The sequence below is a fragment of the Canis lupus genome, chromosome 2, assembly GCF_048164855.1.
Source record: "Canis lupus baileyi chromosome 2, mCanLup2.hap1, whole genome shotgun sequence".
In the NCBI taxonomy this organism is placed as follows: domain Eukaryota; kingdom Metazoa; phylum Chordata; class Mammalia; order Carnivora; family Canidae; genus Canis; species Canis lupus.
The window spans coordinates 14,193,317-14,209,040 of NC_132839.1; the positions used below are offsets into that span (position 1 = coordinate 14,193,317).

Genomic DNA, 15,724 nt, shown 5'->3' on the forward strand with positions numbered 1-15,724 from the left:
CTAAATCTGTATGTTGAAGCCCTAACTCCTAATGTGATGGTATTTGGAAATAGGTTCTTTAAGGAGGTAATCTAAGTCCAATGAGATCATAAGGGTCGTACCCTGATCCAATAGGACTGGTATCCATACAAGAAATGGAAGAGACACCAGAGATCTCTGTCTCCATATGCACATGCAGAGGAAAGGCCATGTGAGGATACAGTGACAAGACTGCTACCTGCAAGCCAGGAAGAGAGGCCTCACCTAGAACCAACTTGCCAGCACCTTGATCTATCCAAAACCTCTCAGCATCTGAGGGCTCCTGACACGGCGCGGTGGGCTGATTGGGTTGAGCCCGCCCCCTCCAGGGCTTATCTCAAGGCACCCACTGTGATGCATTTGGAACACGGAAGAAGACAGCATCGTGCAGCAAGTTCCATCATTTGCTTGCCTACGTTTGGATTTTCCTGGCACGTCCACAGTGACCACAAATAGCTCTGCAGCTTAGTTCACGTTTCCCTGTGCCTCTATTGCTTTCCTACCGCTGCTGTAACAAATCACCACACACGTAGTGGCCTAAAACAGCAGCTTAACTCTTAGAGTGTTGGAGGTCAGTAGTCCAAAACCATTCAGATTGGTCTCAAGTCCAGATGTTGGTAGGGAGGTTCCCGCTGAAGGCTCCGACGAGAGAATGTTTCCTTGTCTTTTTCTGCTTTAGTGGTCACCCGTATTCCTTAGCTTGTAATGGCCTCCTCCATTCCCAGAGCACATCACCCCGGCCCCTACTTCCATCATCATGCTACCTCCTCTGCTGATTCTGACCCTTCCTGCATCCTTCTTGTAAGGACCACAAGGATCATGATGGGCCCGCCTGGATAACCCAGGATACTCTCCACATCTCAGTAATTTGCTCTCATGGGCAGTTGCTTTTGCCCAATAAGGTAATATTCACAGGTTCTGGGGATTAAGACATGGACATATTTGGGGGGGCATTATTCTACCTATCACACTGTTCTCCCTACATCCCACATGCCCAGCCACAGACCTCTTAAGGAGGCCATCTCCATTTGCAGTTTCCTGTAGACTCATTAGTAGTAAACTGAGTCTCTCCTTGAACATCCAGGTCTCATGCCATGTTGTCCAGGAAGCCTTTTCTTATTTCTCCAACCCACTTTGACTCCTCATGTTACTCCATTATTTGCCTCTTATATGTTAAGCTAAATGCAATCCTACTTTGTTTCACATGGATTTGTCTTATGACAAAGTTTCTTATCTAAGTTTTATGTGCTTTCCTCTCCATTCCCCTGAAATCATTTCTTTGGCTTTCTATGTCATCTCCTCCTTATTTGGACTTGCAGATGCCCATGGGTTCGGTGTCACTCCCCAACCAAGTGACTTAGCCCATCAGGGTCTCTGCTCGTTTGTACTCATTCCACCCTTGGCCTTGGTCATGGGGCAGGTTCCTGATCTGGTCCTTTCTGAGGTCTTTTTTGGGGAAACTTCTACTCTAATGCCTTCCAAGACTGGGGTCCTTCCCTGTTCTTGGATTGTCCTTTCCTGGGGTCTGGAGTTCTGCTTCTGATTCTTGCTTCACTGGTGAGCAAGGCCTAAGGTCCATGTATATAAATTCTCCAGATAATACCTATTTGATAAGAGTCTGGAGACCTAGGCCTCTGCCTGGCCTTGGGGTTAAGCCTAGCCCATATCTTAGGACCCTCCTACCTCACCTTGAGCCGCTGGCTTTTACTATCTAAATAAACATCCACTTTGACATCTGACATAACTCTTTAGCCCTTGTTATGCCTCAATGTACATGTCTCCTATGAGGACTAACCATCTTCACCTTTTATCCTATGCTTCTGTGAGTAAGCAGTCATCCCTCACAAATGACTACAAGATAAAATGTGAATCTCCCACAGTGCCTGACACAGACCTAGCAGGTATTTAAAACCAGCACCAATTGATTGGAGGATTTGTTTTATCCTCCTTATTCTATATTGGCACATTCAAGGCAAATATACTGTGTTACGTTCTGGAAAGAGAGCTGCTTCTTTTCCCCTCTCTGGAAGCATTGAAATCAGCTGCAATTGCCATGTGCAAGTCATCTTTGGAGATCCTACTATATGCAAACAGCTGAGATACCAAGATAAAAAACAAAGTCCCTGCCTTCAAGAAACTCCTAATCTAATATGGTACATAGACAAGTAAAACAAATTATAATTACGGTGAGCTACAAAATTTGCAGAGGCTGCTGCAAAATGAGAACGTGGAGGCTCTTCTTCAAAATACCAGTAAAAAAAAAGTACCTTTAGCAGTACAAAAAGTATAAGCTTTTTTCTTTCTTCTGCAGACTCTCTTGATTTGGCATACTAATTTTTAATGTGATGTTTAATATCATTCTAAGTAGAGAAAACTTAAAAATTTAAATTAGTATAAATTTTGTTAGCCATCTTTAGATCATGCAATACCAGCTCGAAACTCAAATATGAAAGCATTTGACTCATAGGCAGAATCACTGAAATTTCATGATTGTAGTATTTCATTTTTACCAGGACAGTGGAAACGTTACACAAAACTACTTCAACAGTTTTTATTTTGCTTCTTGATATGCATGCATTCTCCCAACACTTGCTTCCTGTAGCCTCCTGGTGAATGAGGAAGGATGAAAAGTAAAGGGACTGTGACTGCCCTATCTTTCCCTTTCTCGTGGGTTGTCATTTTCAGTCTATGTGTTTGGCTAGCATAGGGAAGTAATAAGACTAGGAAAGAATGATAGGGTTCCTTGCTCATTCTTAGAACATCACTGTTTTTTAGAACATAATTATCTTCTTTCTGTCTCCCAAGCTAGTTCTAGTTGGAATAGATACTATGTTCTCTTGGAGTTGTGAGCGCTGCTTCTTAGTAGTAGATGTAACATGCTTATCTTGTACTTGTTTTCTATCTTCCTGAAATCTCATGCACTGTGGATCTACTAGAATTCTGTGCTCTTGGGGCATTGCAGAACTTTTATGTGAATGGGGTGGTCATAAATAGCTGACACAATTTTTGCATGTGTCTCCTCTGTTCGGGGGCATGCTCCCTTGTCCCATTGGACTTGATTTGCAAAACATATATTCAAAGACGAAATTAAGAATTTCATGATGGCAACAGCAGAATATTAAGTAAAGCGTGGGGCCCTTCAAAGCAGAGCTCTATGCAATTGTACAGGTTGCATATCCGTGAAGCTGGTTCTGATGGCAACACTCTGAGTAATTCCATGATAGAGAAAATGCAAGGTTCCATGGGATCACATCACTAGGAGGGAAGAAGAAAAGGGGACTTTCTATAGGAGCTGACACTGGAGTTGAAGCTTCAAGGATGAGAAAGGTGAAAGCAAGTCAACAAAGAAGGAGAAGAGCATTATAGCAAGAGAAACAGCAGGTGCAAAGACACAGGCATTATAAAACACTGCATGTTTGGGGAACTACAGCCCTTTGATATGGTTGCAGTGCAGATGGGCATGGGATCACAAAGGAAGTTGACTCAGGCGTCCTAAAGGAATGTGAATGCCAAATGAGGGATTCAAACTATCCAGAGAGCTATGGAACATCATGGAAATGATATAAGCAGAAAAATGACATTAGAGGATTTGCATTCTCAAGGGGTCTCTCCGATAATGTGAGGATGATAGGCTTGAAAGAGGGAAGCTAGCAAGAAAAACCAATTTGAAGCCATTGCTGTGCTATAAGAGAGAAGCTAAGACTGTGGGGTTCTTTAATTTCGTCCTTTAAAAAATGTTAATTGAGAAAGCCAGACCCATATTAAGGAATGAGAGTTAAAATATCAACTAAAAAATTAATTAAAGCACAATGTCATTTACAATAATAACAATTGCTATAAAGTTGGGTTCTTTTTTTTTTTTAAGTTGGGTTCTTATATCAACTTCTAAGCCACTCTCTTCAAAGCACTGGACAAATGCCTTGACAAGGATGGACAAGAAAAAAAATTTCTAATTTGGTCTAAATTCTATCTTTTTCTTAAAGATTTTATTTATTCATTCATGAGAGACAGAGAGAGACAGAGAGAGAGAGAGAGAGAGAGAGAGAGAGAAAGGCAGAGACACAGGCAGAGGGAGAGGCAGGCTCCACACAGGGAGCCTGACGTGGGACTGGATCCTGGGTCTCCAGGATCATGCCCTGGGCTGAAGGCAGCACTAAACCACTGAGCCACCCGGGGTTGCCCTAAATTCTATTATTATTCAGGGATCCTTCTGTTGTCATAGCCAAGGGTTTACTGCTGAACAATTCTGTGCAAGTTTTAGGCTGTGCAAAAGCTATGAAAAACAACAACAACAACAACAACAACAGACCCCTGCCAGCCAAGAACTATTCTTCCAACATTGCTTGGTTGTTGTATAAATTCTACTTACATAACTTTGCAAGGAGTTGGGAAACTGAAGCAAATATTCAAACTCATTCTGACTTCCTCACTTTTGATTTGTCTGAACTGGAAGAGCTTTGATTTCCCCTTTCTATTTACTTTCCCTCTTTAATCCTTTCCATTAAATGTAATTCATCAGAGTAGTGCATTGCTACCTTTTTCCATGTAGCAGCCCACATAGAAAATGATGATATTAGGGGTGCTGGGGTAGCTCAGTCAGTTAAGTGCCTGCCTTGAGCTCAGATCACGATCCCAGGGTTCTGTGATGGAGGCCCCTTGCTTCTCCCTCTCCCTCTGCCTACTACTCCCCCTGCTTGTGCTCTCCCTCTATCAAATAAATAAATAAAATCTTTTTAAAAATGATGATACTGGTAGGCACTGTGGGGTTAATGGATAAGACCACTTGCAATTATAGCAACCGTTCTGAGGGTTCTGGCTGAGTCAGTCCCCACCCACCTGCTTTGAGGGCTGAAAGAGCTGTTACCTGAGTGCACCTGCAATCCATTTGAGCACAGCAGCCCATCCACAGTAAACTGTAATGAAGAGTATTTGGCTCTTCCAAGTAGCAATATTAACTAGTTCAGTGCTTTTTTAAACCTTAACATACTTACACAACATCTGGGGATCTCATTAAAAATGCATATTCCAAAAAAATAATACATAATCTGCTTCAAGTCTGAGATTTTCTATTTCCAACAACGTCCCAGACCAATGCCAGTGTGGTTCATCAACCATACTTTGTGTAATAAGGAACTGGGTTATTCAGTAATTCAACTTGCTCTAGAAAAATTATAGTTTTTTTTCTTTTTCTTTTCTTTTTTTAGAGTGTGTGAGTTGGGGTGGGGGGATGGTGGCAGAGAGGATCTCAAGCAGGCTCCATACCCATTACTCAGCATGGAACCTGACTCCTGGCTCAATCCCATGACCCCAAGGTGATGACCAGAGCCAAAATCAAGAGTCAGGCACTCAACTGACTGGGTCACCCAGGCATCCCAAAACTGAAATTTTTAAAAATCAATATAATTTTGAAAATTATATTGACTTTTAATAATAGTTACCACAATACCAGAGACAGTGTTAAACAAGCCTCTTTGAAGTTATAGGAAAAACTCAACATTCCTGTTTGACCATAGCTGTCTTGTTTCAGTTTTACATATCCAATATATTAGAAGCTTCAAATTGTTGTTCTTGGTGAGTAAAAACCATTTTAAAGTGATTATAACTGACAGTTCCTCTTAGAGGAAACACGTGCCCAGAGTATAGAGACTACTAAATTTGGTTTTCTTATAATCGAAGACCCTTGTGAATAGAGGTAAGAGCTGATTAATTAGCAAGACTCTTGTGCTTGATGGGACATACTCAAAGAAAAGCCAAAGTTATATTAAAAGTTACAATATCCTCCTGGTCCTTGACCAGAGAGATTATGCTATTCAGAGAATCACATGACCTTAAACAAAATATCCTTTTATTTCCCTCAGATTATAACTAAAACATTTTGCTCTTGAAATTGTGACTATTTCTTTCTAATTGTCAGGAATATAGACTTAAGAGACTATAGGTGTTATGTTCTGTTTCTAAATGAAAAAAATTTTTAAGGCAAATGTAAAAGTGACTTTCATATAAAGCTGAAAGTGGCATTTCAGAGAAACTCAGTGGCATTATAATTTCTTTGAAAGAGAAAGTGAGTCCCCAAGATTCAAAACATTTTGAAAATAAAAATTTAAGGTTTCTATTTTTATCTATACCAGTTTTTGAATAAGAGAAACCATGGAGAAGCTGACTGCAAATGAGACACACCTCTATTCAAATTAAAATTATGAAAATTTGGGGACATGTCTACAAAAATATTTACTTATATAAGATCCAAATGCTTTTCTTCAATCTCTTTGGAATGCTTACTAAACATTTGGCAACTTAGTCTATGAATCCTTGTAACATAGCATCCAAAGAGACCTTTGAATGTAAATTGATGAGTAAGAAGTGAATTTGACATTATTTAGAAATCCACTATCTTTAAAGTAATGTAAATGAAATAATTGTTTTCTGAATGAAAATGACTTTGGAAGGAAGGGTGGTTGCAGTAATAAGCTTGAAAAGCTGGGAAAGATGTCTAACTTTATAACCCAGGGAAGAAAAGAAGATATGTAGGAAGATAATGGTTCTGGAGGCCTAAAAAATTACTAGACATTTGAAGGAAATAAATTATGTCATGAACTGCAGAATTTGATGAACAATTTATGGAGGTCTCTCTTCCAAGCAGAGTTTAAAAAGGTGGGCAGGGATTCTCTATATGGAGTCAATAGTTGATTAATTTCATATCAATCCTTTCTTTGAAGATCGCACAGAGAAATCATGGAACAAAATGCTTTGACTATGGATGAGTAGTTTTATGGTCAATAAATTGTAGTACATGGTGTTTTACATTAGAGAAAAGGGCAATCAGATTTCATGCTTCAGAGTGTAAATTGATTACTCTCTTGGGATCAGAACATAAATCATTTTTGTCTTTCCTACTGCAATTTCATCCACTTGGTAAAAAGCACTTTTTTTTTCTTATCAGCATCAAATGATTTAGACTTAGATCATGATAGTTAACAATGACAGAGCCTGGTAGACTGATACCTTATTTTATGAATAAAATATGAATTTAACATGAGTTGTACCATCTACTTTAATTGTATAGGTTTCAGTTAGTGAAAGAAATAACAACATTCTGAAGTGATTACAGTTCAGGTAATCACACCTAGGTGGAGTTTGGATCCTGGAACCAGTCAGACAGCTAGAGTTCCAATAAGGAGGAAAAAAAAAAAGCTGACCTATAACTGTGTCAGGCACAAGGATAGGCACTTTGCATATACCAACCATCTCATATGAATGATTATCTGTAGGGAAGTTACAGTTATTTTTTGTCAGTTTCAAGGAGTTATTTTTTGTCAGAATAACTCATCTGAAACAGCTAAGCAGGACTTCTAGAAATGTTCCTTATTTAAATTCCACACACAATTAGAACAAAAATGAAGAATACTCTCACCTTAGTAGTATTGGGGATTTATCGTCAATGTTTCTCAATTTCCTCTTGGCTCAAATATAATTATTTCTTGAAGTTAAAATCTCTTGGAACATGTACATAGAGCTGAAAGTGAATTTATAATTTATTGTGATTATGTTCAAAGTTCTTATTAGTTACCCATATTCTACTCATCTTTCTGCCTAAGACACAAATGCCTTTTAGAAATCAAAGAAACTACTATTTTCCTTCTGTGCCCCAACAGAGGCATCCTCACAAAGATGACACTCAGAATATTCACCTACTTGTAGGAGTAGCAAGCACTCAAGAAATAATATTTCTTATTGTTTTTTCCCCTATACTTAGCAGCATGACTATCCTTCCACTAGTCAGGAAGTCTTTATTTGTTCTCTCTAGTGAACCTCTTTCAAGTCGGGCTATTTACCTGTTGAATAATAAATGCCTTATTATGATGTATGGGATTTGCAAACCCTAGGCACCTGCTATAGACCCTTCTGAGCTCTAGGAGTCAATAGGTCTAGAAGCTGTAATGGGTTACTGTTAAGCAAGAGGTCGGGATGCCTGGGTGGCTCAGCAGTGGAGCATCTGCCTTGGCCCAGGGCATGATCCTGGAGTTCTGGGATTGAGTCCCACATCGGGCTCCCTGCATGGAGCCTGCTTCTCCCTCTGCCAATGTCTCTGTCTCTTGTGAATAAATAAATAAAATCTTAAAAAAAAAATAGAGGTCAATTTTGCTTTTCATAGCTGTTTCACATACCTTTCTAGCTGATGCGGTAAACTGAGAATGAGGGTATTATTCTTATTCTTATTCTTTTATTCTTATTCTTATTTTAGAGAAGGGGAGGGAGAGAGCACGGGAGAGAAAAGAGGCATGGGTGAGAGAGGAGGGGCAGAGGGTAAGGGAGAGACTGAATCTTAAGTAGCTTCCATGCTCAACATGGAGGCCTATGGAGGGCTTGATCTCATGATTCTGAGATCATGACCTGAGCCAAAATCAAAAGTCAGCCACTTAACCGACTGAGCCACCCAGGTGCCCTGAGGGTCTCTATTTTCTGAAAACAAAACTCTATTGCTTAAATAACCAGGGCACTTTTAGAAACAATTAAGACTATGCTCAGTGATAGCTGAGTAATCTTGATGAAGTAGAAAGACCACAGGCTTAAACTCTACTAAGTCTGGGCTTGAAGGAAGTTTTATCACCTCCATGATCTTGAGCATGTTACGTGGCCAAATGTATTTCTACTTCCTCATCTGTAACACGGAGATAATGCCTCAGGGTGTTCACATGCCGTTTACACGGGATAACTATAGATAGGGCTTACCAAAGTCACTGGCTACCACCTAGGAGGTGCCTGATGAAGAGTAAGATTGTTATTCCTCTTTTCCACCTTTTCTGAATTAATCCCGATTAACTCTAGTAGGTACACAATTTGTACAGGAACTACTGCTTGGAGTCAGGGCTTTTGTCCTTTACTTTGATCCTACTGTAGGGTCAGGCTGTCACTGATGTGGCTGCCTTCAGGAAATGGTTGCTTTTATGGATTGCAGTCCTCTGCTGAGCAGTTACTACGTTCCCAACTTAGTCAGATGAGCTACCTTCCTCACCACACTGTGCAGCAAGATCTAGTGTCTGATTCTCCTAAGTACCTGGATTCTAACTCACATTCAACTCCCAAGCCAGGAGATATGATTTCCTTTTCTACATTGTAGATGGATATACTGTTTTTTTTTTGTTGTTGTTGTTGTTGTTGTTGTTTAATCTCATTTATATTATGATAATTCTTATTAGCCATTCAATGTAAAACTCCCTACAATTGTTATATTATGGTAATGACACAACCCAGTGAAAAGATTCTTTTCTGGGACCTTAAAAAAGCTATTTAAAAAAAAAAGTTTTAAGACAAACATAAAAAAATCATTTCCAGACACAAGGAAAAATAAAAGGTGCTTCTTGAGAGGTTACCAACCTGCCTTCTTATTGGCTCTTACAGAGTTAGCAGTACTCCTCCCTGGTAGCTGTGTGACTTCAGGCAAGATAATTATCTTCATAGTACCACAAATTTCTCGTTTGTAAAATGGGATAATAAGAGTGTCTACAGGGAGCTAGTGAGGTTTGTCTGTTAAAACAATTGGGTGATTTTGTTTTGTTTTCCTGATGTAACATCCTTCTTGGTGAAATTCTTTCCTCTTCTGCTTCACAGAGCGTAGGTGTTGCCAATTGTATTAAATATTTACAACAGGATAAATATTAGGGGAGTGAATGGATGGCAAGTGCTATCTATCCTCTAGGGGACTTCGGAATTCCATAGCTATCAAAAATAATGATGAGAAAAAAAATCAGCCACCAATTATTAACTTTCATAGCTTTGTCTTGCTTCTATGACAGAAGGCATGCCATAGAAGAAAGAGTACCAGATTTGGATTAAAGATGGTAGTCCTAGAATTTGAACTTAAGCACTCAAACTCCAGATCCTATGCTGGAAAGTTTCCAAGCTCATTTAATTTCTCAAAATATGTTCACAATAAAAAAAAAAAAAAAGAATGTTAAGAGAAGACTCTCCCCCTGGGATAGAAACTGCCATGCAAGTCATCACATTAACCCTTATCACCAACATTCAACTCAGCTCCAGCTCCCAGGACCAACTTCCTCTCCCCCACAAAATGAGAGTAAAAAATAAGAATGAAGGAAGAAGAATACCAGATCCTGAAAAGAAAAAAGAAGATTTAAATGTCCTAAAGTAGAACAAAGAGCTTTTTGTTTAAAGTGGGATGTTCTGAAGGAGGTGAAGACCATTTGAAGATTTGAAAAATATCTGAATTAACCATTCTAATAGTAATTACTCATTCTACATTTACTGTTCTGTCTTCACTAACTTGTGATTTGGGGCAGCGACTATCAAAAACTTTAGTGGTGGGATCCCTGGGTGGCGCAGCGGTTTGGCGCCTGCCTTTGGCCCAGGGTGCGATCCTGGAGACCTGGGATCGAATCCCACGTCGGGCTCCCAGGTGCATGGAGCCTGCTTCTCCCTCTGCCTATGTCTCTGCCTCTCTCTCTCTCTCTCTGTGACTATCATAAATAAATAAAAAATAAAAAAATATATATTAAAAAAAAACTTTAGTGGTATAATTGCCTATTTTCCAAATGAAATGTTGCACCATAAGACAAGCAAACCAGTATTTTTTTATACAAACTTATGCATTGACATTCATAGTATTTACTTACTAAACCAATAATGAGAATATACATTAGCATTTTGGTGGTTTGCAGTATGTTTAAAATTTTGGCATAGATCATATTTTAATGTGTTTGTTAGGTTTTAATTACAGTTTTAAAAATAACTGTTTAAACAGATTTTAAACACTCCTAACAAGTGCTTGCTGGGCCCCAGAAGAACCTCTGAGGAAGTGTCACAATTTGCAAACCACTGATGGGGGAAATGCAGGCATCCAGCCACTCGCTCACCCGGGTCCCAATACATAATGAGATGCTGTTCTCCCGTTCCTGAGTGCATTTATGCCAGTCCACGCTCCTGGCAAAGAAGCAGGCATCAGGCTCCATTGATTTTAGACACACAGAGAGTCACTTATCCATATGCTCAGGGTGTTTGACGCTGTGTTCCTGCCCAGTCACATATTAGTCACTTTCCGTTAGTGACTATGAATATAAAGGAGGCATTTTCTGAAATATGGATCTTGTTTCAACAATTAGGGATAGAGAAACCAATAACCATTCTTTTCTTCATTTAGCATGTATCCAAGTAAAATAGCTTCAGTCTGTGGCATCTACACACGCGAATGAAACATTCTGCCCCTTAAACAAGGTCCCAAGGCCCCAATTCTAAATGAGAAAAGCAGATAGGATGGGAACCCTGTCTTCCTTCCTCTTCTTTCTTGCTTTTATTGAGGGTCACTGGACCCAATTTATAGAATCATAAGAGTTTTAGGATCAGAAGGAAACTCAGAAATCATGCAGAGTGATGTCTTGCCTCTACAAAATTTCCCCAAATTGCATTTCTGATGGCTTCTGATTGAACATTATAGTGCAAGTTGCTTATGAATTCTTCCTTCCACCTTTGGGAGGTAGGAATTTATAGCAAATGCTCCCTTACATTGCATATGCCACAAACTTACATTTGCATAGTCACTAATTGAGGACATTCAGGTAGTTTCCAAGTGTTTTTCACAACAACATTGCAGTAAGTATCTTTGTAAGTATATCCATAATTCTGGGTTTATTTCATTAGTAAAGACTCCCATGAGTGGAATTGCTGAGTCAAAATATATCTGTACATTCTTTTTTTAAAAAAAAAAATTTATTTATTTATTTGAGAAAGAGAGAGAGAGAGAGAGAGAGCAAATCAAAGGAGGAGCCAAGGGAGAGATTCTCAAGCAGGAAACCCACCCTCTGGCTTCACACAGAGCCTGAGATGCTGGGTGCGATCCCACTACCCCAAGATCATGCCCTGAGCAGAAACCAAGAGTAGGTCTCTCAACAGACTAAGCCACCCAGGCGCCCCTGTACAATCTTTCTTTTAGTAAATAATGCTAGATTATTTTGCAAACGATTGTGGTAATTCATATTCCATCAACAGTGTATGACAATCCCTATTTTCCCTCTGGATTGTATCAAGCTTCTATTTTTAAAATTTTTTTTTTTTTATTGGATTGTATCAAGCTTCTAAATTGTTGTCTACCCACTGGCTGGAAAAATGATGTCGTCGTTTTATTTTGCATGCCGTGATCACCACTGAGGCCAAACATCTTTTCAAATGTTAATCGGTTGTCTGTGTTTGGTCTTGTGTGATTTTTTTGTTGTTATTGTTCAATTGTTTGCCTGTTTGTCTGTGGATGGTTTATATTATCACTTTGAAAGAGCTCGTAGTTGGCGAAGGGTTGACCCTTCTACTGTTAGTCATAAACCTTAGTTTCTAACTATGTTGCCTTACCTTCTCTGAATAAATTCACTTCTCAAATTCTCTTAAGTTGTGCTGCTTGCTTGGGAATGAGTATCGCACACTACAGAGGGTCTGCGGAGTAGGAGGCCTGGTTCCTCAAAGTAGGGTCCCCTGGTTGACAGAACCAGCGGCGCCTGGGGCTGGTTAGACTGCAGGTTCTCAAGCCCCACTTCAGGCCCATTAAATCAGAATCTTCAGTTTTCTGAGACACCCAGGTAAGCTGCGTGCACATTAAAATTTGAGAAAGGCATGAAGGGACTTTCACTCTTGATTCTGGCTTTGTTATTTATACTAAGATTACCACCGCTTTTCAGGTCACGGTAACCGAGGCCTTTACTTTGCTTTCAAATAAACCATTGTTAAACTGTTTTCCATCTATGTATTTATTAATGAACATTTTGTACCTAAATAAAGGATTTTATCCTTATTCCCAATGAACTTCATCATATTAATTTCAACCCATAATTTCAATTTATTATATTTTCTTTGAATACTGAATCTGCATTTTAATGGAGAGGCTTTCATTTTGAGGGAAATTAGTCTAAAACTTTGACTAAAGAGATGTGGTAAGACCCCAGATAAGTCCCTCTATAGTCACTTTCTTTTGTCTTATGGAAATGTTAAATCCAGTTAAGATGAATTTTACAACAAGCCTTAAGGGAAAAGAGAAGGAAGGAGATACCATAATATACATTTAGCTGAAGATAATTATACATGTGGTGGTACTTGAATGACTTTGTTCCTTTTTTCAAAACAATCACCTGTTGACTCCTCTTTACCAGCTGCTTCTAGGCATCAAGTTCTAGAAGAAACTTGAGAGTTGTGCTGTTGCCTCAGAGCAGCAATGCCTGGGAACTATGACTTTGGCCCCTAGAATGACTATGTTTCTAAACACAGAGTAGACATTTGAGAACCAAAGACAATTCCTCTTTGAAAGGAATACTTGACTTCCAGTCTGGACAGAATAGTGTAGACTTGTTTCTTCTTGTTATCCCCACATAGTAAAACTATAAGCCCTGGAAATCACTCAAGAGACAGCCAAGGGATATCCTGAAAGGTTGATATGAAGAACGCAGACTGGCTTGGGAGAACCAGCACAGTGGCAAGGTGTCTTGCAGGCCCTACCCAACAGAGGAAGATGACCAAGACTTGGCATTTCCTAGACACCAACTTAGCAATAGAAAGTAGCCCTGGTCAGCTCATTTAACTCCTTTGACTGAAGGAGAGTCCCCCTGAAAACATCCTTCTGAAACTAGCCCAACAGCATCAACAGCATGAATAGAGCTAGAGAACTGTTTAAACAATAAACTGGCCAAGAGGTGCTCTCTTTACCTGCCAGACTGGAGCTCATCTGCCCCCAAAAAACCAAGGCTAGTGGGAGGAACTGCAAGAGAGACCCCACCATAACAAGTGGCCCAACCAGAAAACCTCTTTGACTCTGCCCAGAAACTCCATGGCAGCTGGAGGGTACCTGTAGGGAGATCCTGCCACAAGAGCCTGAATAAGAAAGCAGCTCTCCACACCTAACCCTCTTCTTCTGCACTGGAAGACATTGGGACAATTATCAATATCAGGAATGAGACAGAGGATATCAGGGGATCCCTGGGTGGCTCAGCAGTTTAACGCCTGCCTTAGGACCAGGGCGTGATCCTGGAGTCCCGGTATTGAATCCTGCATCAGGCTCCCTGCATAGAGCCTGCTTCTCCCTCTGCCTGTGCCTCTGCCTCTCTCTCTCTCTCTATGGGTCTCTCATGAATAAATAAAGTCTTAAAAAAAAAAAAGCAAAAAAACCCACTCACATTGGCTTTAAAAGAAAAAAAAAGAAAAAGAAACAGAGGATATCACTACAAATCCTACAATTATTAAAAGGATAATGAAATACAGTGAGCAACATTATGATCATAAATTTGACAACTTAGGAGAAATTAATCTCTTAAAAAACCACAAACCATCAAAATACAACCAAGATGGAAGAGAGGATCCAAATAGTCTTATAATAATTTTAAAAATTGAATTCATAACATGATAGTTTATGAAAAAGAAATATCTAGGCTCAGATGGTTTTACTGGAGAATTCTAGTGAATGCTTAAAAAAGAATTACCACTAATTTTACACAATTTTTTTTTCTGAAAACAGAAGAAAGAACAGTTTCCAAATCATTTCATCAGGCTACTATTACTCTAATACCAAATCTAAAGACAGTACAAGCAAAGAAACTACAGACCAATATCTCTCATGACTTTATTTATTTATTTTTTGCTCTTTTTTTAATCTCTCATGACTTTAGACAAAACAACAAGAAAAAACAAAAATGAAACTCCCCACAAAATCCTAGCAAATCAAATCTAAAGATTATTTAAAAGAATTATATACCATGACCAAGTGGTTTTATCCTGGGTATGCAAGGCTGGTTCATTATTCTGATATCAATCAAAATAATCCATCATATTAACAAGGTTGATAAAAATCAAGAAAAATCATATAGCCATATCATTTGACACATAAAAAGCATTTGACAAAACCCAACATTCACTCATGGTAAAACCTTTCACTAAGTTAAGGTACTACCTCACCTTGATAAGCAGCAGTTGTAAAAGTCTTACATTGTAGTTAATGTTGAAGGACTGAATGCTTTTTCCCTAAGATCAGAAACAGGGCAAGGATGTTCACTCTTGCTACTCTTATCCAACATAGTATTGGAACTTCCAGCCACTGCTATAAGTTGAGAAAAAGAAAGAAAAACATATAAGTTAGAAATAAAGGAAATCGTTTTTGCCTGCAGATGACATGGTTATCTACGTCAAAAATCCAAAGAAATCCACCAAAGAACCTACCTAGAACTAATAAATGAGTTCAGTAAGTTCACAGCCTACATGGTCAACACACAAAAATCAATCTCATTTTTATGTACTAACGACAGCACATGAAACTGGAATTAAAGATACAGTACCATTATAAGAACTCCAAAAATAAAATATTTAAGTGTACACTAAGCAAAATATGTATAAGATCTATATGATGAAAATTACAAAATACTGTGAAAGAAATTTTTTAAAACACCTAAATACATGGAGAGCTATACCATGATTTTAGATTGGAAAATTCAACAGGGTAAAGATTCCAATTCTCCCCAATGGGATCTATATGTTTAATGCAATTTTTGTCAAAATCCCAGCAAAGTTGGTTTGTAGTCTGTCTATCATCTATCTATTTATCTATCTATCTATCTATCTATCTATCTATCTATCTATCTATCAATCATCTATCTATCATCTGACAAGCTTATTTTACCACTTATTTGGAAAGGCATAGGCAGAAGGATAGACACATATATCAGAGAAC

The 15,724-nt window shown here is 38.9% G+C and overlaps 1 long non-coding RNA gene across 4 annotated transcripts in view; it reads right to left on the reverse strand.

Moving 5' to 3' along the window:
• LOC140612674 (uncharacterized) overlaps nucleotides 1-15,093 on the reverse strand; it is a 73,986-nt gene extending 58,893 nt beyond the window's left edge. For all 4 annotated transcript variants that reach the window (XR_012013847.1, XR_012013823.1, XR_012013837.1 and 1 more), the window contains exons 1-3: nucleotides 14,956-15,093; nucleotides 12,373-12,601; nucleotides 7,430-7,531 (exon numbers count right to left, since the gene is read on the reverse strand). This is a non-coding gene — a long non-coding RNA (uncharacterized lncRNA). The remainder of the gene's footprint in view (nucleotides 1-7,429; nucleotides 7,532-12,372; nucleotides 12,602-14,955) is intronic.
• Between the last annotated feature and the right edge of the window lie 631 nt (nucleotides 15,094-15,724).